General features: G+C 46.2%; 1 pseudogene; it reads right to left on the reverse strand.

Moving 5' to 3' along the window:
* Nucleotides 1-616: 616 nt before the first annotated feature.
* LOC141113026 (U2 spliceosomal RNA) lies at nucleotides 617-748 on the reverse strand (annotated as a pseudogene).
* Nucleotides 749-10,424: the final 9,676 nt, after the last annotated feature.

Genomic DNA, 10,424 nt, shown 5'->3' on the forward strand with positions numbered 1-10,424 from the left:
CCTACTTGCCACATAGTGACAAAACGTGTATACAAGACAACCAAAAAAAGACAAAAAAGTGACAAACAGGGGTAAAAGAAAGACTGGGGAAGATAGTGAGATGGGAGAGTGAAAGTGGCCATTGTATAAAATTGTAAAAAAGGCATAAAAATTTCCCCCGGTCCTGGCCAAAAGGCCCCGCCCAAGAGGCAGGTGCGAAAAACGTGTGTTGTGGTGAAAGTGACCATGGTGCCATAAAATCAAGTGTTTGCACACCGTGACTTACGGCACCCCTGAACTGCCACTTCAGGGGCACATTCACCACTGGCTTTTCGAAGCATCCCCGACCCCCAGCCCAGACCACAGCAGACTCCACCACAGGCAGAAAGGATATGGAGATCAGGAAGCCGGAAAGAGCCCTTTACCATCAGGCTCTGCCTTCACTCCTCCTAATTACATTCGGGAAGTACTAACCACTCCCCCCCTTGCAAGAGGGGAGTAAGCGTTCTCTCCCAAATAACTGTCCGGAGCTAGATCCGCCCCAATCCAGGCCAGAAGGCCAGGGTCCCGTGGTTCTCCATCCCCATCAGAAGGCTTCCCTTTCGGCTACGAACCGCTCCAGGTCACCTTTACTCCAGCAGGCTTTGCATAGCAACCGCCATGCCATCTCTATTTCGCCAAAGATCAGGGACGGAAGCAAGCGCCACCTCCTGGAAACTGATAAGAACAGATACTACACTTGATCTTAGCCAAAAGGCCGAGAAGCGAAGGAAGTAAACTGCTGCATTCGAGTGAAACAGGAAACAGGAAGTGACAAACAGATCCCAGCTATGACTTGCCCTCAATTTATATCCCCAGAGGCAGTGAGCTCCGCCTCCAACACCATGTGTGTGTGACAAGGCAAGCGAACGTGCATAACGCTCGCCGCCAGATGGGGGCGCGCCTGCGCAGACGCCCCCAATTCACGCATGCTGACATTCCACGCAATAGCGAGCTGACGCCACAACCGCGGAAGTTGCACAGTAGGTGTGGTCGCATGGCGCTGATGTGTAGGTGGCCTCACCCATCCAAACAGGGCAGGGGGGACAGCAGGAGGTATGAGAACCTTCCTTGTATTGTGTAATGTGTACACCACCACAAAAATAGTGGCAACTGCACTATGGTTGCACTGTATTGTGCAATGTGTACACCACCAGAAAAGTAGTAGCAACTGCACTACGGCTGCACTGTATTGTGTAATGTGTACACCACCAGAAAAGTAGTAGCAACTGCACTACGGCTGCACTGTATTGTGTAATTTGTACACCACCAGAAAAGTAGTAGCAACTGCACTACGGCTGCACTGTATTGTGTAATGTGTACACCACCAGAAAACTAGTAGCAACTGCACTACGCTTGCACTGGATTGTGTGCTGTGTACACCACCAGAAAAGTAGTAGCAACTGCACTACGGCTGCACTGTATTGTGTAATGTGTACACCACCAGAAAAGTAGTAGCAACTGCACTACGACTGCACTGTATTGTGTGCTGTGTACACCACCAGAAAAGTAGTAGCAACTGCACTGCGTTTGCACTGTATTGTGTAATGTGTACACCACCAGAAAAGTAGTAGCAACTGCACTATGGCTGCACTGTATTGTGTAATGTGTACACCACCAGAAAAGTAGTAGCAATTGTAGCATACTGCACTGTATTGTGTGCTGTGTATACCACCAGAAAAGTAGTAGCAACTGCACTACAGCTGCACTGTATTATGTAATGTGTACACCACCAGAAAAGCAGTAGCAACTGCACTATGGCTGCACTGTATTGTGTAATGTGTACACCACCAGAAAAGTAGTGGCACCTGCACTACGGCTGCACTGTATTGTGTAATGTGTACACCACCAGAAAAGTAGTAGCAACTGCACTACGGTTGCACTGTATTGTGTGTTGTGTACACCACCAGAAAAGTAATAGCAACTGCAACACACGGCACTGTATTGTGTAATGTGTACACCACCAGAAAAGTAGTAGCAACTGCACTACGGCTGCACTGTATTGTGTAATGAGTACATCATCAGAAAAGTAGTAGCAACTGCACTATGGCTGCACTGTATTGTGTAATGTGTACACCACCAGAAAAGTAGTAGCAACTGCACTACAGTTGCACTGTATTGTGTGCTCTGTACACCACCAGAAAAGTAGTAGCAACTGCACTATGGCTGTACTGTATTGTGTAATGTGTACACCACCAGAAAAGTAGTAGCAACTGCACTACAGTTGCACTGTATTGTGTGCTGTGTACATCACCAGAAAAGTAGTAGCAACTGCACTACGGTTGCACTGTGTGCTGTGTACACCACCAGAACAGTTGCATTGTGTGCTGTGTACACCACCAGAAAAGTAGTAGCAACTGCACCACACTGCACTGCATTGTGTAATGTGTACACCACCAGAAAAATAGTAGTAACTGCACTACGGTTGCACTGTATTGTGTGCTGTGTAAACCACCAGAAAAGTAGTAGCAACTGCACTATGGTTGCACTATATTGTGTGCTGTGTACACCACCAGAAAAGTAGTAGCAACTGCACCACACTGCACTGTATTGTGTAATGTGTACACCACCAGAAAAGTAGTAGCAACTGCACTACGGTTGCACTGTGTTGTGTAATGTGTACACCACCAGCAAAGCAGTAGCAACTGCACTACGGTTGCACTGTAGATATATGCTACTGTCAGGGAAGACCAGCCAGTACTCAAGATGGCCGACAGAGAAGACGACCTGCGAGCTCAGCCCCTGTCAGAACACCTCTGGTGCACCTTCGTGCACAGGACCAAGAAGGGCATGCCAGTACTCAAGATGGGAATCCAGGGCAGCCTGGTTGTTCAGTTAGATTGCCGGTGCGCCTGCACGCACCTGCGCTCACGCCCGCGCACCCGTGACGGCCTTGGCGCCCAAGGGGCTATTTGAACTCTGTTTGTGCTTACACCCAGTGCTGACCTCCGCACCTGCCTGCCCCTTCTACTACTACGCTGCCAGCCCGTTGCCGACCTGGCCTGTATCCTAACCACGCCTCTGCCTCCGCTTCTTCTCCTGACGTTCCCGCCACTATTTGACCCGGTTTGCCTAACCTGCATCTTCCGCTAATTGGAGAACTCTGCTCCAGCACCGTGCCACCTGCTGCTGTTTCCAGTTACAAAGAAGATGAACTGTCTGGCACTCGTGCGACTCTGCACTTCTGCACCTCCTGTCTACTCTATCAGGGGGCCAGAATCAGAGGAGTAAGAGAGGCCATTCCCTGCATATCAGGCTCTACCGTCAGGTACATGACAGCTACACTGGATGCTGAAGAATGTGTGTGTGTATATATATACTGTGAGGGGTTAACTCGGCAGCGGGTGTGTGTGACCCCCTGGATGGGTTCACCACACAAAATCAGGCACAGCAGACAGCTTGGTAGGTGAAACAAAAACAAAGGTGCGGTTTATTCAGACTAGATGCATTGAAAAATAACAGAAAAACAAAAAAAGAAACATGAAAAGAAATCCTGGTCAGCTTGACCGCTTACTACACACGTAGATTCCCTAACTAACAACTGGGTGCAGCCTTGTGCTGCCCCAGACCCTATCTCTCTTTGAGAAGTTTTGCCACACAGGCGTTAACTCACCGCAAAGCTCAGATACCACACTCCCCAGTCTACACAATCACAGAACTGGTTCCAGGATGGAGCATCTCCCTAAGCCTGCTGGGGTGTTTTCTATAGGTCTTAATGAGCCCACTTACTTCAGCTGGGCTCATTAACTCTTCCCCTGCAGGACTCCCAGCACTCCCCCTAGTGGTATAAGTCAGCATAAAGCCTGAATCTAGGGCATACATATTTTCCATCCTGGATGCAACCAGGTGATTTTACCTGCCTGCTGTCACATACCCCCCCCTCTTGTTTCAACCTTGGGGTTGGAACACACGCAGTCAGGCACGCATGTACTCGAGACAAAGCATCCACATTCCCCATTTTAACGCCAGGGCGATGCTTTACTGTAAAGTTGAATTCCTGTAGGGCCAGGAACCACCTATTTATCCTTCTATTGGTCTCCTTGTTTTGAGCCATCCACTTTAAAGGAGCGTGATCAGTTACCAGGTCAAAGTGCCTACCTAATAGATAGTACCGAAGGGAATCTAGAGCCCACTTCACAGCTAAACACTCCTTCTCAATTGTGGCGTAATTTACCTCATGGGACTTCAATTTCCTGCTGAGGTAAATGACTGGGTGCTCTTCCCCGTTCCAGACCTGGGACAACACTGCTCCCAACCCAACGTCTGATGCATCAGTTTGTACAACAAAGTCCTTAGAGAAGTCTGGGGAGTACAACACTGGCTGGCTACATAAGGCGGTTTTTAATGACTGGAATGCTGCTTCAGCCTCTGGGGACCATTTGACCATGACAGACTCTTTCCCTTTTGTCAGGTTGGTGAGGGGCACAGCCTGAGAAGCAAAATGGGGGATGAATCGCCGATAATAGCCAGCGATTCCCAGAAAGGCTCGTACCTGTTTCTTGCTGTTGGGACGTGGCCAACTCTGTATGGCCTCGACTTTATTGACTTGAGGCTTTATCACTCCCCTCCCAATAGTGTACCCCAGATATTTGGCCTCCTCCTGTCCAATGGTACACTTCTTTGGATTGGCCGTAAACCCAGCTTCCCGAATGGAGTCTAAGACTGCTTGCACTTTTGGCAGATGTGAGACCCAATCTGTGCTATGGATAATCACATCATCCAGGTAAGCTGCAGCATACTTCTGATGGGGCCTCAGAATCTTGTCCATTTTCCGCTGGAATGTTGCAGGTGCATTCTGTAACCCAAACGGCATTCTCTTGTATTGAAACGCCCCATCTGGGGTTACAAACGCAGTTTTCTCCTTGGCCGACTCGGCCAGGGGAATTTGCCAATACCCTTTGGTGAGATCGAGAGTTGTCATGTATCGGGCTGTTCCCAGCCGGTCGATCAACTCATCTATACGCGGCATGGGGTAGGTGTCAAATTTTGTAACTTTATTCAATTGTCGAAAATCGTTACAAAACCGCCAGCTCCCATCAGGTTTGGGCACTAGTACGATAGGACTGGACCAGTCACTCTGGGACTCCTCTATCACACCCAATTCCAGCATCCTTTGAACCTCCCCACGTATTGCCTCCCGTCGGGCCTCTGGTATTCTATAAGGTTTTAGTTTTACCCTTTCTCCTGGCGGGGTAATAATATCATGCTCTACGCCAGATGTTTCTCCCGGCAGCTCAGAGAAAATCTCTTTGTTGCGAAGTACAAACTCTTTAACCTCCTGTTTTTGGGGTTTCGATAAGGTGACTGCGATTCCAACCTCAGGAACAAAGCAATCAGACTGGACCGGTGACAAAGTCTCTGCAACTAGGGATTCCCTATCCCTCCAGGCTTTCAGCAGATTGACGTGATATACCTGTTCCAGCTTTCGCCTTCCTGGCTGTCTGACCCTATAGTTCACCTCGCTCAATTTTTCAAGAACTTCGTATGGACCTTGCCATTTGGCCATGAATTTGCTTTCAACCGTAGGGACTAGCACCAATACCTTATCCCCCGGGGAAAAAGTACGGGTCTTGGCCCCACGGTTGTACACTCTCTGCTGTGCTAACTGCGATTGGGCCAAATGTTCCTTTACGATTGGCATTACCTGTGCAATTCTATCTTGCATCAGGGCGACATGCTCAATCACACTCCTGTGGGGAGAACTCTCATTTTCCCAAGTTTCCTTGGCGATATCCAGCAGTCCTCTTGGGTGTCTCCCATAGAGTAACTCGAAGGGTGAGAAACCCGTAGAGGATTGGGGTACCTCCCTAATGGCAAACATCAAATAGGGTATTAGACAGTCCCAATTCTTTCCATCTCTATCCACCACCTTCTTTAACATTTGTTTTAGGGTTTTGTTGAATCTTTCAACTAACCCATCTGTTTGGGGGTGATACACAGACGTACGTAATTGTGTCACTTTGAACAACTTGCATAGTTCTTTCATAACCCGGGACATAAAAGGTGTACCTTGGTCCGTAAGCAGTTCCTTACAAATACCCACACGGCTAAAAACAAGAGATAGTTCTTTGGCTATGGTTTTGGCCGAGGTATTTCGAAGAGGAATTGCCTCCGGATAACGGGTGGCATAGTCCATTATAACCAAAATGTACTGATGCCCCCTAGCGGACTTCATTATCGGACCTACCAAATCCATTGCGATCCTCTCAAAGGGGACCTCAATGATAGGAAGAGGTACCAGCGGGTTACGGAAATGTGGCATAGGTGCCGACTTCTGACACACAGGGCAGGAGGAACAATAATTTTCTGTTTCCTTCATGACCCCAGGCCAATAGAATCTCTGCAATACTCTCTCTCTGGTTTTCTCTGTCCCCAGATGACCTCCAAGAATGTGCCCATGGGCCAATTCCAACACCAACTTCCTGTAAGGTTTGGGCACCACAAGTTGCTCAACGGTTTCTTCTGCCCTTTGAGCCACTCGATACAGTAGGTCCCTTTCCACAGTGAAGTACGGGTAAGTGCAAGTTTTTTCTGGGTTCACTAACTCGCCATCTATTTTCACCACATTTTCCCGTGCCTTTATTAGGGTGGGGTCTTTTAACTGTTCTGTGGCAAAATTTTCCCTGTGAACCTCAAGATCTGAAAATTCCACAGACGGCATGTTTTCATCTGAGGATGTTGGCTCCTCCCCATTTTCTCGAGTTTCCCCTGCCAATACCGACAAGGGAAATTCTGGAGAGTCCTCACCACTCTCAGAGGAATTCTGGTCATCATCTTTCTGGTCTATAGGGGCACCAGTGGGGGGCTCAGGACAATCCCAGAGTTCCCAGAACATTGGAAAATCCCTTCCCACAATGGCATCATGTGGTAAGTGAGACACTAACCCCACCTGATGAGAGAGGTTACCTTTGTGGGTCTCAAAAAACACTGAAGTTACAGGATACTCTCGGGTGTCCCCATGCACACAAATAACAGCCACCTTGTTATTCCCAGAGACCACTGTAGTAACTAATTCAGCCTTTATCAATGTCACCAGGCTACCTGAATCCAGCAACACATCCACATTTCTACCATTAATACACATTTTACATAAATGTTTCTCAGGTCCCCGAATGGCAGTACAAGCGACTGTCGCAAACATCGACTGACGTCTGTCCCTTATAAAGTCACATTGCATAGGTTCATCCACAACTGGGCAATTAGCTGAAATATGTCCCTCTTGCCGGCAGCGGTAGCAAATAATCTTTTTCGCTGCCCCTTGCGGCCTGGGCTTCCCGGGCTGCTCCCGCCAGACATTAGGTTGAACCCCCACCTTCTCACTCTCTCCACCCTCACCCCTTGGAGTCATCTTACCCGCCACTGGGGATGGTCTGGTCTTAGGGTGGAAAGTCCGTGAGTCCCTGGAAGAGGTGGTCAGGTTCTCTGTAGCCAAGTACCTCTCAACCAGATCCACAAGCTTATCTGCAGTTTCTGGGGCTCCATGGCTTACCCACTTTTGGATGGCAGTAGGAAGAGCTCTCAGGAAACGATCCATAACAACACGTTCCACAATGTTTGGTGCGGTCAAAGTCTCTGGCTGCAGCCACCTCCTGCTCAGGTGAATGAGATCATACATTTGAGACCTGGGGGGTTTTCCAAGCCGGAAAGTCCAGTTATGTACACGCTGAGCCCGGACGGCCAGGGTGACACCCAGCCGTGCCAATATTTCTGTTTTTAGCACCACATAGTCTTTTGCTTGGTCCGGCTCTAGGTCATAATAGGCTTTCTGCGATTCCCCTGTTAACAGAGGGGCCACAAGTCCAGCCCACTGCTCCTTAGGCCACTTTTCCCTTTCAGCAGTCCTTTCAAATGTGGTCAAAAACACCTCCGGATCATCCTCTCCAGTCATTTTTGTCAGTAAACGGCTCACACCAAAGGATGCAGTATTAGTGGAACCACTTGCCTCACTGGTCTGCGGCCGTTGCTGCATTAATGTCTCGATTTGTTGTTGGAGTCTCTGCTCTTGCTTTTGTAACAGCTCTATGAAGCGGGCCTCAGATTGCTGCTGGGCTTGTTGCTGAGCGTCCAGACTCTGCAGTTGAGCTTTCTGCTGAGCTTCCAGACTCTGCTGCAAAGTTGCATTTGTCTGCTGCTGGGCTGCAAGGCTCTTTTGCAAACCTGCATTTGTCTGCTGCTGATTTGCATTTGCTAGAGCCAGCTGTCTCAGTATCTCCTCCATGCTGGCCTTAAAAAAAAAACTGCCCCTGCTTCTCCACCAACTGTGAGGGGTTAACTCGGCAGCGGGTGTGTGTGACCCCCTGGATGGGTTCACCACACAAAATCAGGCACAGCAGACAGCTTGGTAGGTGAAACAAAAACAAAGGTGCGGTTTATTCAGACTAGATGCATTGAAAAATAACAGAAAAACAAAAAAAGAAACATGAAAAGAAATCCTGGTCAGCTTGACCGCTTACTACACACGTAGATTCCCTAACTAACAACTGGGTGCAGCCTTGTGCTGCCCCAGACCCTATCTCTCTTTGAGAAGTTTTGCCACACAGGCGTTAACTCACCGCAAAACTCAGATACCACACTCCCCAGTCTACACAATCACAGAACTGGTTCCAGGATGGAGCATCTCCCTAAGCCTGCTGGGGTGTTTTCTATAGGTCTTAATGAGCCCACTTACTTCAGCTGGGCTCATTAACTCTTCCCCTGCAGGACTCCCAGCACTCCCCCTAGTGGTATAAGTCAGCATAAAGCCTGAATCTAGGGCATACATATTTTCCATCCTGGATGCAACCAGGTGATTTTACCTGCCTGCTGTCACAATATATATATATATATATATATATATATATATATATATACTAGACTGTCTGTATATATAAATATATAACAAACACACCGCCTGAAGTAGATTAGAAATAGTAAACCACAGAATGCACTGTAGAAATGTAGATCTCTAGGCTACACTGACTGGATGCAGAGTATATATATAAATATACATACTAGACTGACTGTATATATATATATATATATATAAAATACACTGCCTGAAGTAGATTAGAAATAGTACACCATGGAATGCACTGTAGATGTAGGCTGCTACACTGACTGAATGCTGCAGAGTATATATATATATATATATAGATATATATAGATATATATATATCTATATATATCTATATATATCTATATACATATATATATGTATATATATATATAGAACGTAGATCTCTAGGCTACATTGACTGGATGCAGAGTATATATATAAATATATATACTAGACTGACTGTATATATATATATATATATATATATATATATATATTACATTGCCTGAAGAAATTAGATTAGAAATAGTACACCACTGAATGCACTGTAGAATGTAGACCTCTAGGCTAAACTGCCTGGATGCAGAGTGTATATATATATATATATATATATATATATATATATATATATGTGTATATATATATATATATATGTGTATATATATATATATATATATATATATATATATATGTGTGTATATATATATATATATACATATATATATATATATATATATATATATATATATATATGTATATATATATATATATATATATATATATATATACAGTCAGGTCCATAAATATTGGGACATCACAATTCAAATCTTTTGGGCTCTATACACCACCACAATGGATTTGAAACGAAACGAACAAGATGTGCCTTAACTGCAGACTTTCAGCTTTAATTTGAGGGTATTTACATCCAAACCAGGTGAACGGTGTAGGAATTACAACAGTTTGTATATGTGCCTCCCACTTTTTAGGGGACCAAAAGTAATGGGACAATTGGCTGCTCAGCTGTTCCATGGCCAGGTGTGTGTTATTCCCTCATTATCCCATTTACAAGGAGCAGATAAAAGGTCCAGAGTTCATTTCAAGTGTGCTATTTGCATTTGGAATCTGTTGCTGTCAACTCTCAATATGAGATCCAAAGAGCTGTAACTATTATGCCCCGTACACACGGTTGGATTTTCCGATGGAGAATGTCCGATCGGAGCGTGTTGTCGGACATTCCGTGTGTGGGCCACGTATGTGGGCTCCATCGGACATTTTCCATCGGATTTTCCGACACACAAAGTTTGAGAGCAGGCTATAACATTTTCTGACAACAAAATCCAGTCGTGTCAATTCCGACCGTGTGTGGCCAGTTCCGACGCACAAAGTGCCACGCATGCTCAGAAGAAATTCCGAGACGGAACAGCTCGGTCTGGTAAAATTAGCGTTTGGAATGGATACAGCACTTTCGTCACGCTGCAATGTTTCAAATAGTTTAATACAGCGCACTCTCTTCTTCTTTATAATGTGAGAATGAAGTAGTTTTGCTGCTCATATTCACACAGACTTCTCACAAACTTATTTCTTTATTATT

This window comes from Aquarana catesbeiana, linkage group LG11 (genome assembly GCF_042186555.1).
Source record: "Aquarana catesbeiana isolate 2022-GZ linkage group LG11, ASM4218655v1, whole genome shotgun sequence".
NCBI classification, from domain to species: domain Eukaryota; kingdom Metazoa; phylum Chordata; class Amphibia; order Anura; family Ranidae; genus Aquarana; species Aquarana catesbeiana.